Genomic DNA, 14,738 nt, shown 5'->3' with positions numbered 1-14,738 from the left:
ATACATCTTGGATAAAATTCATCCCTGATGTACAAGTTAAAAATAGAGACTAGAAACAATTCTTTATAGATCTAAACACTTGCACAGGATAAAGACTATTGAATATTAAAAATCTGTGAGGTAACATAAAACAGAACTGTGCAGACATTCCCAGAGGGCTCTGTAAAAACTTAGAGAAAGCTGAGGTAACAGTCAGACTAGGAATGGTTTTTAAAAATAACTTTCTCTGACTTCTTCAGGGTCCGGTAATTTTTATGTATTAAATAAAAATACTCTATACGTGATCTCAACTCATTGGAAACAGAATTCCTCTTTGATTTCTGGTGTGAAAAGGATCCTTTTCTAAAATATCATATTTGCACACCAGGTTTATTTTGCATGCGTTTTTCTTCCATCTTCGGGATGTGGAAGGTGAATTCTGCTCCGTGCTAATCAGCCTGGGTGGTTAAAGCCCAATTGTGTTAAGCATTTAGCTTTATGATGTTATATAAATAAAGCGCTATATACAAATGAAGTCATTAAATACAAAAACATAATTACTGCCGTTTGCATTGGGTTTATGTTGTGTTCTCAAGATGTGCAACCAGTTTGTGTGTAGCAATTGAAGGTTATACTCTTTAGATTAGCGGGAGTTCAAGCATGTGGTACAGGAAGAAACATCAAAGGTTAGACTGTTATTATTAGGACACTTCAAAGAAAAGAATTTCTGAAGCCTTTAAGTTTTACAGCAGGTGCATGAAGAGGTGCCAGGTCATCTCAGGGTGGTCAAGAGTAGAGTACATTGAAACTAGATTGCATAGGACTCCTTTTATCTGTCAAAGACAGTTGGGATCCCGACTTAGAGTTTTAACAGTGATTTTGAATACTGGACATCAAGCCTCTCTAATTTCAGCTGCTCTCAGCATGGAAGCTTGCAGTCATGGTCTCTACCAGTGGGCACATCTGGGTAACAGAAGAGTGGTCCTCCTGGTCATGTCACAGCCACAGAGCCTTCGGTGTGCTCCACAGCCACGCCTGGGTCAGGCAAGCTGAATGCTTGGCAAATGCTGTGGGTTTTGAAGCAGATCTTTGCTCTGATAATTTCGGCAGTGTGGGGGGATGACCTCTGGCTCTTACTCAATGTCTACAACTAATTTGAAGACAAAAGTGCCATTCTGGTGTTTCTTATTTAGGAGAAATGCAAATGTAGGCTAATTATGTTTGTAGTTTAAACAAACTAGAACAATAAATCCAACACCTTCTGATTGAAGTGTCATTGTATTCCCCTAATGGGGTATTACACAAAACTATATGGCGAATAATATTTTTACAATCAAATTAAGTGACAGCGATGGTTAATTTCGGTTGATTAGAGCAATGTATGTTCAGAGCTTGGAAAGAAAACATTTATTTCCTTTCATTGTATGGACTTTTATTTCCTGGAGACTTGTATCTCAGCCCTGCCTGTGCTGTGCTACTACCCGTCAATTTAATACCACTTAACAACTGTATTCTTCTCTGGAACATCATCAGCCAAAATGACTTTGTCCTAATAAAATGAAAAAACAAAATTAATTATATATAGCCAATGAAAACATATTCCCTGCAACCAACTGCAAGAGAGTTTCTTTCTGCTAATGAATTAATACATTAAATAATAATAGTTAAAAACCATTTTACATTGCTTTGATCATTCACTTACACGTCATTAACTAGACTGAGCGTCTTAGTGTGAAAAGGCTGTGTTTACAAATTACACCAGAGAACATGCTTCACGCTGAAGATCAGCACATATATTGTGTTTTATTTCAGCTGCACATGACACAACCTTAATATTAGAGCCAGATGATTAAAAGAACATTACCTGAGCCTTGAGAGTCACTGAATGAGCTATGCTAAATTGGTTGTTTTCTATTTTGTGATTAATTGTGCTTCTAAACCATATTTTAGTGTGCTTTGTTTTTCTGTCCCCAGTCATCCCATATTATTAAAGAGAAATTCTGCATATCTCTCCTGGAGTCCAATTAAGGATTTGCATCATGACTAGATTTTTCACTTTAATTACTGTATATAAAGTAGGTTTTGACTTATTTCCATATTTATCAAACTATGCAGAAGAAGCAAAATTCATCAAATAAACAGATATCTGTGGCTATAATTGCAGGCTGCACTGAGCATGCAGGAAGAAAATATGAGGGTCCAAATTTCATTATGTAGAACATAATAAACATCTGAATAATTAAACTGTGTGTAAATCACACGCTTGGCAGTAGTAAGAACAGAGAAGAGATACCTTAGTTTGATAAGGAAAAATACCATATTTCTAAGTGTATTTTAAGAATATATTTGAAACATAATTCAATCAGCAGTAAGTAGAAAAACAAGAACCAAAACCTTAAATTGGTGGCTTGTTATCAGTTGAGGGAGGATGACACATACATTTAGACACGTTTTTTCATTAATAGTGAAATATGCTTAGCTCTACCTTTTGCACCTGTATTGCAAACGTGTTGCAACCTAGAAGATGCTAATGCTGACATTGAAGTGGGAGGTTCTGTTGAGACGCACAGCCAGCGCTGATAAACTGAACTGAATCAAAGGTTTGAAAAACACGCAGTTGCTAAAGCAGAGGTTTAGTCAAAAGTAAATGTGAGAAGGTTTTTTTGGTTTAATATCTTCACATGGATCCTAGTTAAAAGGAATACAAGAAAGTTTCTTTCTTCAGTGATTTTTTTTTTTTTTTTTTTACTTGTAAGCTCTGAATAACTTTTTCTATTTTCTATGAAGTAGTAATATAATTTATTTCTATCACATATATTTTGAAGTATGGTATTGTTAGTTTTATAAGAATTCCAAGGAAATCACATTCCCTACAGAACTTTGGAATATTGTGCTAAAATAAATATAAAATTCTGGGGACCAGACATAATTCAGTATAATATATTAGAGAAGCTATAACAAAGAATAGGAGTGCAAAGAACTTTTATGACAATCTGCACTTAAAACAACAGCCCACAATCCAAGATTGATGTAATTCCTCTCTTTTGAAGTGGCTGCAGGGTACCACATTTGGGCAAAATTGAATCTACTCACTCCAGAACAGAGCTGGAGTTTTAGAAAATGAATTTGGATTGCTACTTTGAATAGAATTTGCAGCTGCATCAAATGTTTTTAATTCGCTGGAAAACTTCTTGAAAAAGATATTGATATTAAAAATATTTCATAATATTAATGAACAGTTAGTAGCTATTCTACTGTAACTGCACTTTTTCATGGACATGACAGACATTTCTTTCCTGGAAATTAGAACTTGTTTTATAAATTTATGTGGACTACTCTACCAAGAATACAAACAGTAATGGAGAAAGAGAGTGATAGAAGCTTGGATAAGGCAGAGCTACAGAACTTACAAAAGCATGTTTTAAAAAAGCACCAAGAAAAAAAATTAGTGCTTGTGCAGGCAAGAGAAAGGGAAGCTAAGGAAAATAGCTGCGTGTGAGGAAATTCAGGCAAAATTTTAATCTGTACCTATCAACTCACCCAATTCATACACTATAAGGTAAGAAGAAGATGTGCTGTTATAGCAAAGTGCATCTATTCTTGAGGAAGGAAGGCTGGAAGTGTGCCTCAGCATGTATCTTAAATTGAGACCTATCCAACATCCTCTGTATACAACCATCATTCAATAGAAAAGTCCAAAGGACTGTGTTAGATGCTGAAAGCCTGAATAAAAGGATATATAGGGCTCATTCTTAAATGAAAGAGAAATAATCACGTGGTGAGCATCCATTATCTGTAACATCACTTTTAAATAATGTACTGCAAAGCCTTGACAAGATGCAACATTACCATGAGCAGCTTAGGAGTGGTTAAGCTTAGCTTAACCATATTAGGGACCATTATCTGTTATTACATATACAGCATACTGCTTGTGTGTTGCACTTAGCAAACGGCTAACATGCCAGTTCTGAGGTAGATAAGGATGACAAGGAAGGCAGGAAAGTCGGAATGACAAGAGCTAAAAAATGAGGCATACTCTTGAAAAAAGGTTAGAGTACCTATCTGTTAAGGTAGCAAATTTCTACAGGGAAGGTAAGGAGGGTGATGATACAAAGGATAAACTTCACACGTTTTCCCATAGGATTAGCTGTGTGTGCTCACCTAAATCTCCTACTCAGTGGTTTCAGAGAAGGTAGAAAACCTCTGATCAAACATACCAATGCAGATTAATATTCTGATTAGGAGAGTCTCAATGGAGCAATTCATTCTTTTACACACAAAAAATAAGAAAAAGGTTGAAGATGAGATGTATCTTCCTTCCCAGGTGTTCTCTCTTCTGCCTGGGACTGAGTAATGTCATTATGAACTAAGGGAGAGTTTGCATTACTGCTCGTTGTGTTTATTTCAGTATGCAAATGACTGAATGAATAAAAATGGAAGAAAAGAAAAGAGAGAGAGAGGAAGGAATACAGAGATGTTAAAGCTGCAATAACTGGCAAAAACCAGCAATAACTGATAAAATAGTAAGTTAGCCTTTGAGGAGACAGACCTGCCAAATCAATGTATTGGTATAAAAATATTAAGCCAGTGTAAATTGTCTATGGTAAACAGTGTTAATAAAGTCATATCTTAATGCTGGTAATCAAGGACCAAACTTGAGTTCTCTTTCTAAACCTTGAATTTTTTTTTTTTTTTTCAGTACTATAATGTAGGAATTGAAGTACTGGTCTTGCCCTGTCATCCAAGTTGCTGAAAAGAGAAGTGATATATGGCAGGGCTGAGGAAAGCCAGCTGTTCTGTACTGACCATAGTGAGCAAAAATCTTGTGCTCACAATTTCTGGGCTGAGATTGAAAGCTTGAAGTGGAAGTCATGGTATTTATTCATGGGAATAAGAAAGAAGAGTAAAGTGGTTGAGAGAGCAGTAAGAGCTCGGATATTACATCTGTGCCAGCAAAGAAGGCATACAGGGGAAAGGACAACATCCTCTTGTTTGAAGAGGAACATACTACATAGAACTACATTTGGGTTTACTGACTCTTTCATCTGTTTTGTCTCTTCTTCCACCACCGTCCTCCCCAGGGGCTCGCTTTTGCATGGAAAGTATTGCATCAATGCCTGTGATACAGAGGAAATGGAGATCCACATCTCATATTTCTGAGACCTGGTTACAATTTGGTTGCAATGCACAAAGTGGCCAACTGTGTAGTGGAGTTTATTAGACTATCCAGGTGTTTCCTGTACTTCCAGGGAAGGATCAAAGTTTGTAGTTACAAGGGTGTATAGACTATCAGAGTGTATGAAATATATCACAAATGTATTCATTGAAACTCTGTCAGAGCTACTGTTGGAACTGTACTATTAGCCTTAGACTTCAACATCCATATGAGCATCAAACCAGATGAGGCAGCATCTGTTTTCCTGGTAAGGCTGAGCTCCCTCAATTTTACCCAGCCACTTGACAAGCATTCAGAGAGCAGGAAAAGATATTTGATTTTATTTGTATGTGGCCTAGCTGTCTGAAGTACAGAGGGGCTATTTTGGTTTGGTTCAATTATTTTTCAACTACATTTAAACCTGTGAGCTATTCCAACCTGCCTAATTGAAACAGTATCTTCAAAATCAGCTAGGAGTTTTAAATCTAGGCTTTTTCCTTCAGTGAAGTATAAATTTCATCTTCTTAGGTTATTGTTAGTGAAGACAATCATTCACTGAGTTGTGTACAATACTGCAATCAATTGAATCCTGGTATTTGTCCTTGAAAATAAATTGTGTACCTGTCCAGTGGTTGAAGTTCACAATTTCTGGCTCAGGGAAGTTAGATGACGTTTCTTTGACATTCATGCTTTTACTGACAGATTGTAATATTGCCTAATATTGACACTATTATTCCTCAGTTGCGGTAATTTAATTTCAATTTTCTAGTTTTACTAAAGTGCCTCAAAAATGCAGTTTTCTTCAGATTTCGGTGCATGTGGGTTCTAGCAATACTTTTTCTCCTTTGTAGATGCTTTTAATTTGTTCTTATTATTTTCAATACTAGTGTGGAGATGCTAGTTAGTTTTTTTTTTACCACAATGCTGCATTTTTATTGTACTTTAGGATGCTTTAGATTGTTTAATTACTTGACATGCTCAGAAATAGAACAGTTAATATGATTAATTACTGGCTTTTTTTTTATTCAAGGTGATTTTTGTCCAGTTTTTCAAACATTTTTATTGTTTTATATCATACCCATTTTATTAAACACCTATCTTTACAAAATATTGCTTGTGATATTCATGACCTTTCATGATATTTCTGACCTTTTTCCCCTTTCCCCTTTCCCCTTTCCCCTTTCCCCTTTCCCCTTTCCCCTTTCCCCTTTCCCCTTTCCCCTTTCCCCTTTCCCCTTTCCCCTTTCCCCTTTCCCCTTTCCCCTTTCCCCCTTTCCCCTTTCCCCCCCTTTCCCCTTTCCCCTTTCCCCTTTCCCTTTCCCCTTTCCCTTTCCCCTTTCCCCTTTCCCCTTTCCCCTTTCCCCTTTCCCCTTTCCCCTTTCCCCTTTCCCCTTTCCCCTTTCCCCTTTCCCCTTTCCCCTTTCCCCTTTCCCCTTTCCCCTTTCCCCTTTCCCCTTTCCCCTTTCCCCTTTCCCTTTCCCCTTTCCCCTTTCCTTCCCCTTTCCCTTTCCTTTCCCCTTTCCCCTTTCCCCTTTCCCTTTCCCCTTTCCCCTTTCCCCTTTCCCCTTTCCCCTTTCCCCTTTCCCCTTTCCCCCCCTGGCAGTGGGTTCTCTAGATTTTTAAACTGAAAATCACTTTGGAAGGAAGGAATAAACTCTTGAGTCAATACCTGATGTTTGCTGTTGCCATGTACTTCCCGTTCTTTGATAGCTCTGTAACCCACTGGATTGTAGCAAATAGTAACAAAGCAATGACAGAAAATATTACGAATACTCATAGTGACAGACTTAATAGAGTGCATTTTATGGTAAAAAGTGCATACATTCAAAAAATATTTTTCTTGCTCTACAGTGACATTTACTAATCCGTCACTCTTAGTTGACTATTTTGGTATTATTCTCTTTGAGTCAATGAGACATGATGCAAAATAAAGTGAACTGGACAGCACTCAAAAGCTTGTCTTGCTTCGCAAAGGGTGGTACAAAGGAAATCTGTCTTACACACAAAGCTGTTTTTTCTAGTGTGAAGGAATCCTTGAATGGCATAAAACCAAACAGCCTCTCCCAAGATCTCCGGTTTATGAGCAGCAGTGAGGCAGGAGCCCTCTGGCAGTGGTGGTTATGTGTTCCTTGGCTCCTTAAGGCAGAGTTTTTCTCATCCAAAGGAAGTGATGCCACAAAAGTAACAGCACAGAAAGTTTTTCTGAAGATCTTCATATGATCAGACATATTTGACTCTGTTTCAGCTCATTTGGTGGCATTACATGTCTTGTCTTCTGATTCTGCTGCTCAGACTTGGTGTGTAAAGTAAAACTGTCCAGAATTACTTCAAGTTTACATTAATGTCTGATGAGAAATTTCTCAGATTTCTAGGAGGAAATATGCACACATAAGCTTTAAAGAGTCTCCTGTAAAGGGTATCAGCGAAAGCTTCCCTCCTCTCTGTAGCTTAATCACTTCTGGTACAGCACAGAAAAGTTTTCTGGAAAGATTGTTTCATACTCATTGCATTAGCACTTTAGTAGAGAGAAACAAGAAGGGTTCTCCAGATCAAGACCAATTAGTAAGGGAAGACTTTAAGAAGTCGCTTTAAAGGACCACTGTTGTGTCTCACTGTTTCATATTTCAAACTTTGTCTTTTTCCAAATGCTTCATAGTGCTAGCTATGTACGTATCCACCCCAAGCATTTTTCAGAGCTTCTGTTACAATAAGGTGTAGAAGCTCTGAGATTGCCAGAAATGCATTTTCTTCAGACTCGAGTCTGTCTTCATGGTATCTTTTGTAATTCAGCTGACATTTACATAAAATACACTATTTTAATTATATTAATTTCTACAAAATGTAGTTAATAAAACACATGCTGCTTCAAAGTTTTTCCCTGAAGCTACTTATAGCAGACTTAAACTGTTAGAAGTGAAGCAAAGGGAATTAGGAAATTCTTAATTGAAAGTCATCCTGCTTCTTCTCTGGAGAATGGGATCACATTGTGTTGACATTACTTATTTGAATATATGAAAGGCATTTTGGCTATCTAAAGGGTTTTATAAACACTGTTGTAAAGTTCTAATTACTTCTGTTTACACAGTACCAAGCAATAGGCAACTACTGTCAGCACTAAATACTAGTTTCTTCTTAGTGGAATCAACTGTATACTGCTAGCTAGTAAAAATACTGTCAGTAAAAGCAAAATAGACGAGTACCATGTGGCATTGACAGTCTGTTGTGAGACTAAGTTGTAAAGAGGGAGTATAATTCACATAACTAGTTTTCAATCTGGGAGATCTGGTGTTTCTTCTCACTTTAAATTTCTGTTACAAAATGTGCAGCTCCTGCTTTGTTGCCTCTATGAAGTAGGAACTGTAACAGACTGAAGCTGCTTTTTTCGTATCCTGCTCTCTTTATCATGGTGGAAAGAGGGTAGGTGGTCTTAGAAGTTGTCTAAGTCTCTGGTGTGGAGCAAGGCTAACGTGGTGAGGAGGGTGCAAATACCCTCATCTCTATCAGCTGCCTATGCGAGCAGCAAAGTGGGATGCGTGTTTTGGGCTGCATATCTGCTGTTATGGGGATTAAACGCTGCTTCTCTAATGTTCATGGCAGGTAGGAGAGGATGCGTAGAAACACTGGATGTATTTTTCAAGAGATGCTTCTTTAGATCTTTGTCTTTCTGGCCATGATGTCTTTGCTGACAGATCACATCAGAATTGTCCCCTACATACTTCCTTCCATTTTGCTGCAAGTAGGCAGTATTAATGTGTCCGGTGATTTCTGACTTCTGTAGAACTTGGAAGTTCCAATTTCTTTCCTGAATAATCCACACATTTCATATTTTTGCCAACTTTGTCATGAGCATGAATAAACAACTGAAGGAAAGTGTTTACGCTTTCGATACCATCAAAGAATATGTAGCTTGAAATACTACAGGTCTTTTAAAACTTAAGCCCTCGAATTCAATGCTCTGAACACAGGGTTAGTTTGTTTTTATTTTGTTTTTATTTTTATTCTTTTTACTGTGTGATTATTGCACTTGTGTGCTGCTTGCCTATACTGGTTTGAATACACTGGTGTAGCAATGCAGCCAGTACTTACCCACCTGCATTTTTCTTGCGCCATGTGCTGCATTTTTTTTTTTTAATGCCAAGTTTTACCCCCAAGATATAATACCTTAGTGCTGGTAAGGGATGGATTATCGCCTAAGCATTAAGTGCCTTCTCTGATGTCCATCACTTCACTTGAACTTGCAGGATGACAGACTGAAAATTCTCCAGTGGTTTGCATTGAAGTCCCCTCTCAACCTGGCTTTGCCGTTCCTCCTGGATGGGTCTATTACAGATAATCATGTACTGCATATTTCAACGATTAACTTAATCTATTAAAGTTAATCTTGGATTCTGAGCTTTCCACTCCTGTTTGCCATGATAATCCTGAGTGCTTTGCGCTTCCAAATAGACTGCAGAGCACCTTGAAGTTACAGTATTGTAAAAGTGATGGTTTTTTAGCAACGACCTACCGTGGTATAAGCAAAATAAGATTTGTCATCCATTTGCAAGTTGGAACTTTACTATAAATAGAATGTGTTCAAAAGGTGTTATTTAGTAGTTTGTGTTATGCAGCTGCCTGTTTAAATCATTTAATTTTGGCATCTATTCTAACTCCCAGTCTCCATCAGAGACAAATAAGAAACCATATGTGAAGGCATCTGTGAAAATCTTTCTTTTATTTATGACAACATTAAAGAGAGGCTCTGATGTCAGTTATTTAACAATAATAGACGTTCCTTTGCACCTATAGTGCTGGCTTACTTGGGCATATCCCTCTGTGGTATCTTATACCTACTGCTGTTTGCTTCATTATATACAGATGCACAGCAGTGAAGACAGTAATAGTCTTTCTTAATTAAATAAAGCTAAATGTTAATTAGTCAGAAAAATTGATTTATTTTCAGCTCAAGAAACTTTTCATTGCATGTCTCTTCTCTTTTAAAAAAACAGGTTGGATATTCATTTAGGACTTTACATTTTTTTTTTCCCCTTTATTTCTGCACTGTATTTGGACTCTTGTGGTGGGATCTAATCGTCATAGAAAAATTATAGGTCTACAGATGTTTTCAAGATGTTACTCTGTCAGTAGCAGATTATCCCCTGTAGCAAAATCTCATTAAAGTGCAATTTACAGAGCTCTGCTGATGTTGCCATCAACCAAAATTAAAGGCATTAATTTTTCAAAGTTCACAGAAGTCCTTACATAAATGATGTAGCAGTTTGCAAGAACAATTTACAGAAGTGTTATTTGCAGAATTAACCTACATTAACAGAACAAATGTTGTAAGGGTGTAAGAAAGGATTGGGCAGTGAAATTGCAGCTGTTTATGGCTTGTGTGTGGTAATGGGTGCAAAGAATTGCTGAAGCATAACAGTAACCTTCCTTGGTGCGAACTTGGGAAAGTAAACCAGAATCTGAGCTCTGTCTGTGAAGAGTTATGCTTATAATAGAGTGATCACCGGTTGGGGACACCCAGGGAGACCTTAAATTCTACTTCTAAACATCTGTACTTGATCTCTTTTAAAATATTCCTATTTAGAGAATGAGTTTATGTAGCTCATGTTGTGAGTATGTGTCTTCAACACAAATACTTATCGAGGTATTTATTCTCATTGGATGTCTGATCTTAAAACTTCTGAGTTGAGAGAAAATTTCAGACAGCTAGAGTTTTATGGACCAGTACCAGAATAAACCTTAGTTAAATCAGTGGCAGGAGACAGATGACTCATTTTCAGTATTTAGAGCCATATCTATATGTAATGACCATATTTAGTAAACAATCACCTGCCATTTGCAACCATTCCAGAATGCTGACTCATGTAATTAGCATCAGAAAGTCTCCACAGCCACAGTTATCTCTTCCACTTTTGTACGTGTTGTACTACAATATCCAGAAATTAGCATTCAGCATATGAGTAATCCCATCCCTTTACCACAGAGAAATTGAGCATGTGCTTAGAGTTAAAAGTCACCATCACTCCAGAACTGGAAGCCAACAAACATTTTAACTTCAGCACTTACAAGGGATGCGCTCCCCACTCACACATTGTTCTGGGCATTCATAGAAGTTTTTATATCACCAGAACAGGCCAATATAATTAAATCAACGTTTTTACTTTTTTTTTTTTTTTTTTTTTTTGGTGTGTGTGTGCATGTCTATGGCAAACAGAAGTTTAAACACAAGCTAGTAAATCTGAGACCTATTAGGATGTTTTCAAGGAAAAGCCAATGATGGCCATAGGTTATAGTCACTCCTCTGTACTGTTAATTTGGTTAAAATTTAAATAATAATAATAAAAAGCCAAATATGTCTTGCTATCTTTCACTTGGTTCTAAATTTCTCCTGTCATATCCTCATGAAGATTCAGGCATTTCAGAGACTGCTGTTTTGTCTTGAGCAGTTAGTTAATTTGGGTTTCATCCTGCATATTACCCATGGCCTTACCAACTATGAAGCACCAAGCCCATCTCAAGGGGTAGCCGGGACAAACATTTTACATTCCATCACCAGGTGAGCACTCCCTTAGTTGATATATCTTGGTTCTTCTCGGTTGGAATTTTAGGTATTAATGGTCCATTTTTTTCAGGACGGATGCTGAATGTTGCTTACCTTTATATTTGGCTGCTGAACTGTAGGGCGTAAAATGAGACAGAAGCACTCTTGAAATCTTTCCAAGCAGTGAGCTGCTGAAGGAGAAGTCCCCATGTTGTGCTGGTGCTGTTGTTTGTGGCTGCAACACAAACCAGGTCTGGGCTGGACAGGAGGGCTGGAGGGACAGCATAAATTCATTTAGGCTGCACTGTTGCCAAGCAGAAAACCACAGCCCAGCAGATTGCTCATGAGTCATGCTTATCCTTGCCAACTAAACAGTGTGGATGTTTACATTGTCTTTCACTGCTAAAGATGGAAAAGTCAGGGCTGGAAGTGCCTGTTGGTGTGTCTGGGTGCAACAGGGCTCAGCCCTCAGCCCAGCCAGGGGGGCTGGGGCTGACCCAGCTGCCCTCACCAGGGTTGAGTGAGGTGGGTTTGTGTGCCCACAGCAAAGAGAAATGTCACGTCTACCTACAGGATGTGGAACAAGTGGGAAAACCTAGCAGTGTAGGACTTGCCTACGTGTCCTGAGTCTGTGTCCTTTAGGTCTGTGGTTGCAAGGCAGGAGGTCCTTGAGGTTCTAACAAGCAGCTGGTTGCTGTTGCTGAGTGTGCTAAGGAATATGGAGCATGAACAGGCACAGCCTGCAAAGTGGGACCTTCAGCTATGTGGTTACAAACCCTGCAACAACTGAATGATCTTTAAAATCCCTTTCAGCCTAAACCATGATTCTGAGTTAAACCTGGTATAGGTGCAATTGTATATGTAAGGCAGAAAATAAATCAAGCAGCATTTATTGTCATTTTATAAATGGTGGTTTATTTACAGGAGCTATAAAGCAATTTATTATTAGAGATACAAAAGTCTGTTTCTTCCTGTAATATTCAGTTACTCTGCAATTAGAAGGGACTTGCTCTATAATCCAGGCTGTTGATTTCACCCAGAATTTTGCCTCAATGTTTTCTTTGAATGATTCAGTATATATAACTTAACATCAAAAACCAAACCTGCCTGTAGAAATGATTACAGTCTTTGCTAACCTGGTGTTCTGGTGATTTGGTAATTCTGCTGTTTGAATGCAGTAGTAGTGTGCTATAAGATTTTAAGAAAAAATCAGGGTCTGCAGCTGAATGTATTTAAATAAAGCTATCCAACTAAAGAAGCAAGTACAAAGCCATGCTTTGTTTCATGTTGTAGTTTTAATGATGCAGTTAGTGAAGGAGACAATGCAATCCCTGATTTAAAATTTCTCTTTTCCCATGAGCTGTTTTGACTTGTGTCTGTAAACATAGTGCTTTGTTTGTCAAACACTAAGTGCATTAGGTTTTCTTCTTATTCTAACTGCTTCTGACTGATCAGTATTGATCATTTGCAGTAGGAATATTTCCACATAATTTGTAAAATTATGCAATGGAAGAAAAGTGTGCCAAGGAAGAGCATTGTGAAACAGCACCTCTTCAGCTGTGTATCTGTATTTCTCAATCTCATTCTTCCACATGCAAACATACGATAAATTTCAGCTGTCGTCCTTTCCTCCTCCCCCACTTCCCCCACATATGTGATAATGCTTAGGCATTAAAGAGTTAATATACAGGTCAATTTTAACAAGTAGTAAACACGTGTTCCCGATTTGCAGGAAAGAAAGAGTTTTTTTTTTTGTCCACTCCTATAAGCTGTCCCCTTAACAGCCTTACCTTTATGTTGATGTTGCAAGACCGTGCCCTTCAGACGAAGTTGCTATGTGTACACAGCTATACTCTTTGAAGAGCAACAAACTTGCAGCCGCCCAGCCCTTACCTCTATGTGCTCCCACCCGTGTGTGTGGCCAGTCCTGCTTTGGCTCCTAACCCAGGAGCCAGAGTGTTCAAAGGCGGCTGTGCAAGAGGCTCCCACAGGCTGGGGGCTGCTAGCTGTGCTCAGTGAGGCTGGTTTAAGTTACAGCAACACCCTGGGGACCGCTGTGCTGGCTGAGCGCTGGAAGGAGGCGATGCTCCCACGGCTGAGGGTGGCACTGCCTCCTCCCCAGCACTGTCCGTGGTGGGAAACCTCCTGGGAATGCAGCTGGCAGGGCTGACCAGCTCAGTGCAGGCCCACATGAGTGAAGCATTCCCTTCTTTTGGTTTTCCAATTAGTTGGAGCCCTGCAAAGCTGAAGGATGGTATTTAAAAGTAGTTGGAGATAATGTAGCTAATGCTGTCGTGTGGTACCATACTTACTGCTATGCTTCCCCAGAAAGTAAACAGGAATCAATATAAATGTGCTATATTAATATTTAATATGTGTTTGGCTACGTCAACCTAGAATGTGTTTTAAAAAGATGGCACAGTGAGGAGAACTGTGAATGTTTTCAAAGAAAACAGCACTCCTTGCAGCTCTGGGTAAATGCTTAAACTTAAGTTACCTTCTGCATGGTTTCTTGGAAAATGTGAGAGCCATATGAATGCCTGTGCCTTATGGAACGTCATGAAATCCAAAGGCACAAAGTGCTGTTGACTATTAACAAGTAAAACTCCATTCTTTTCCTCTATAAGGTCCTGATTAATGGACAAAAACCTTCTTCCTTTTTTTTTTTCCACATTCTTTTTGCAGTTCCTTAAATGTAAGACAGACAATAAATTATTTGTACAGCTCCTACTACATACCAGTTCCTATTTGGAGCCTGACTGAGAGGCAGAAACAAATATGGGTATTGTGTAAACCACACTGGGTACAAAGACTGCGTATGGATTGCCACTTATAGTCAACAGCTGGGAATCATATGAGTCTTTATTAATCTGAATATTAGTGGTTGCCATTTTGTTTCTTTTCTTAATAGTTTTGACAAAATGGTGGGAGTGAAGACACCAGTGATTCCCGACTGATAACCATGCTCTCCAGGCAGGCTTCATGCCAGTTTGTTTGCCCCTTTTGAAAATGGCAGGATACTCGTAGTTTTCTTTTAACAGCCCGGGTCTCCTGTAAGTAGAAAGACTT

General features: G+C 38.4%; 1 long non-coding RNA gene across 1 annotated transcript; it reads right to left on the bottom strand.

Annotated features, from left to right (window-relative positions):
* Window positions 1-6,782: 6,782 nt before the first annotated feature.
* LOC146543629 (uncharacterized) lies at window positions 6,783-13,706 on the bottom strand. Its single transcript, XR_014885547.1, has 3 exons — window positions 13,460-13,706; window positions 11,784-11,940; window positions 6,783-7,502 (listed from the first exon to the last, which is right to left on the bottom strand). It is a non-coding gene; the product is annotated as an uncharacterized LOC146543629 (long non-coding RNA).
* Between the last annotated feature and the right edge of the window lie 1,032 nt (window positions 13,707-14,738).

The sequence above is a fragment of the Meleagris gallopavo genome, chromosome 11, assembly GCF_905368555.1.
Source record: "Meleagris gallopavo chromosome 11, MGAL_WU_HG_1.1, whole genome shotgun sequence".
Classification (NCBI taxonomy): Eukaryota; Metazoa; Chordata; class Aves; order Galliformes; family Phasianidae; genus Meleagris; species Meleagris gallopavo.
The sequence above is the reverse complement of the archived record's forward strand: the minus strand, read 5'-3'. Positions and strand labels throughout refer to the sequence as shown.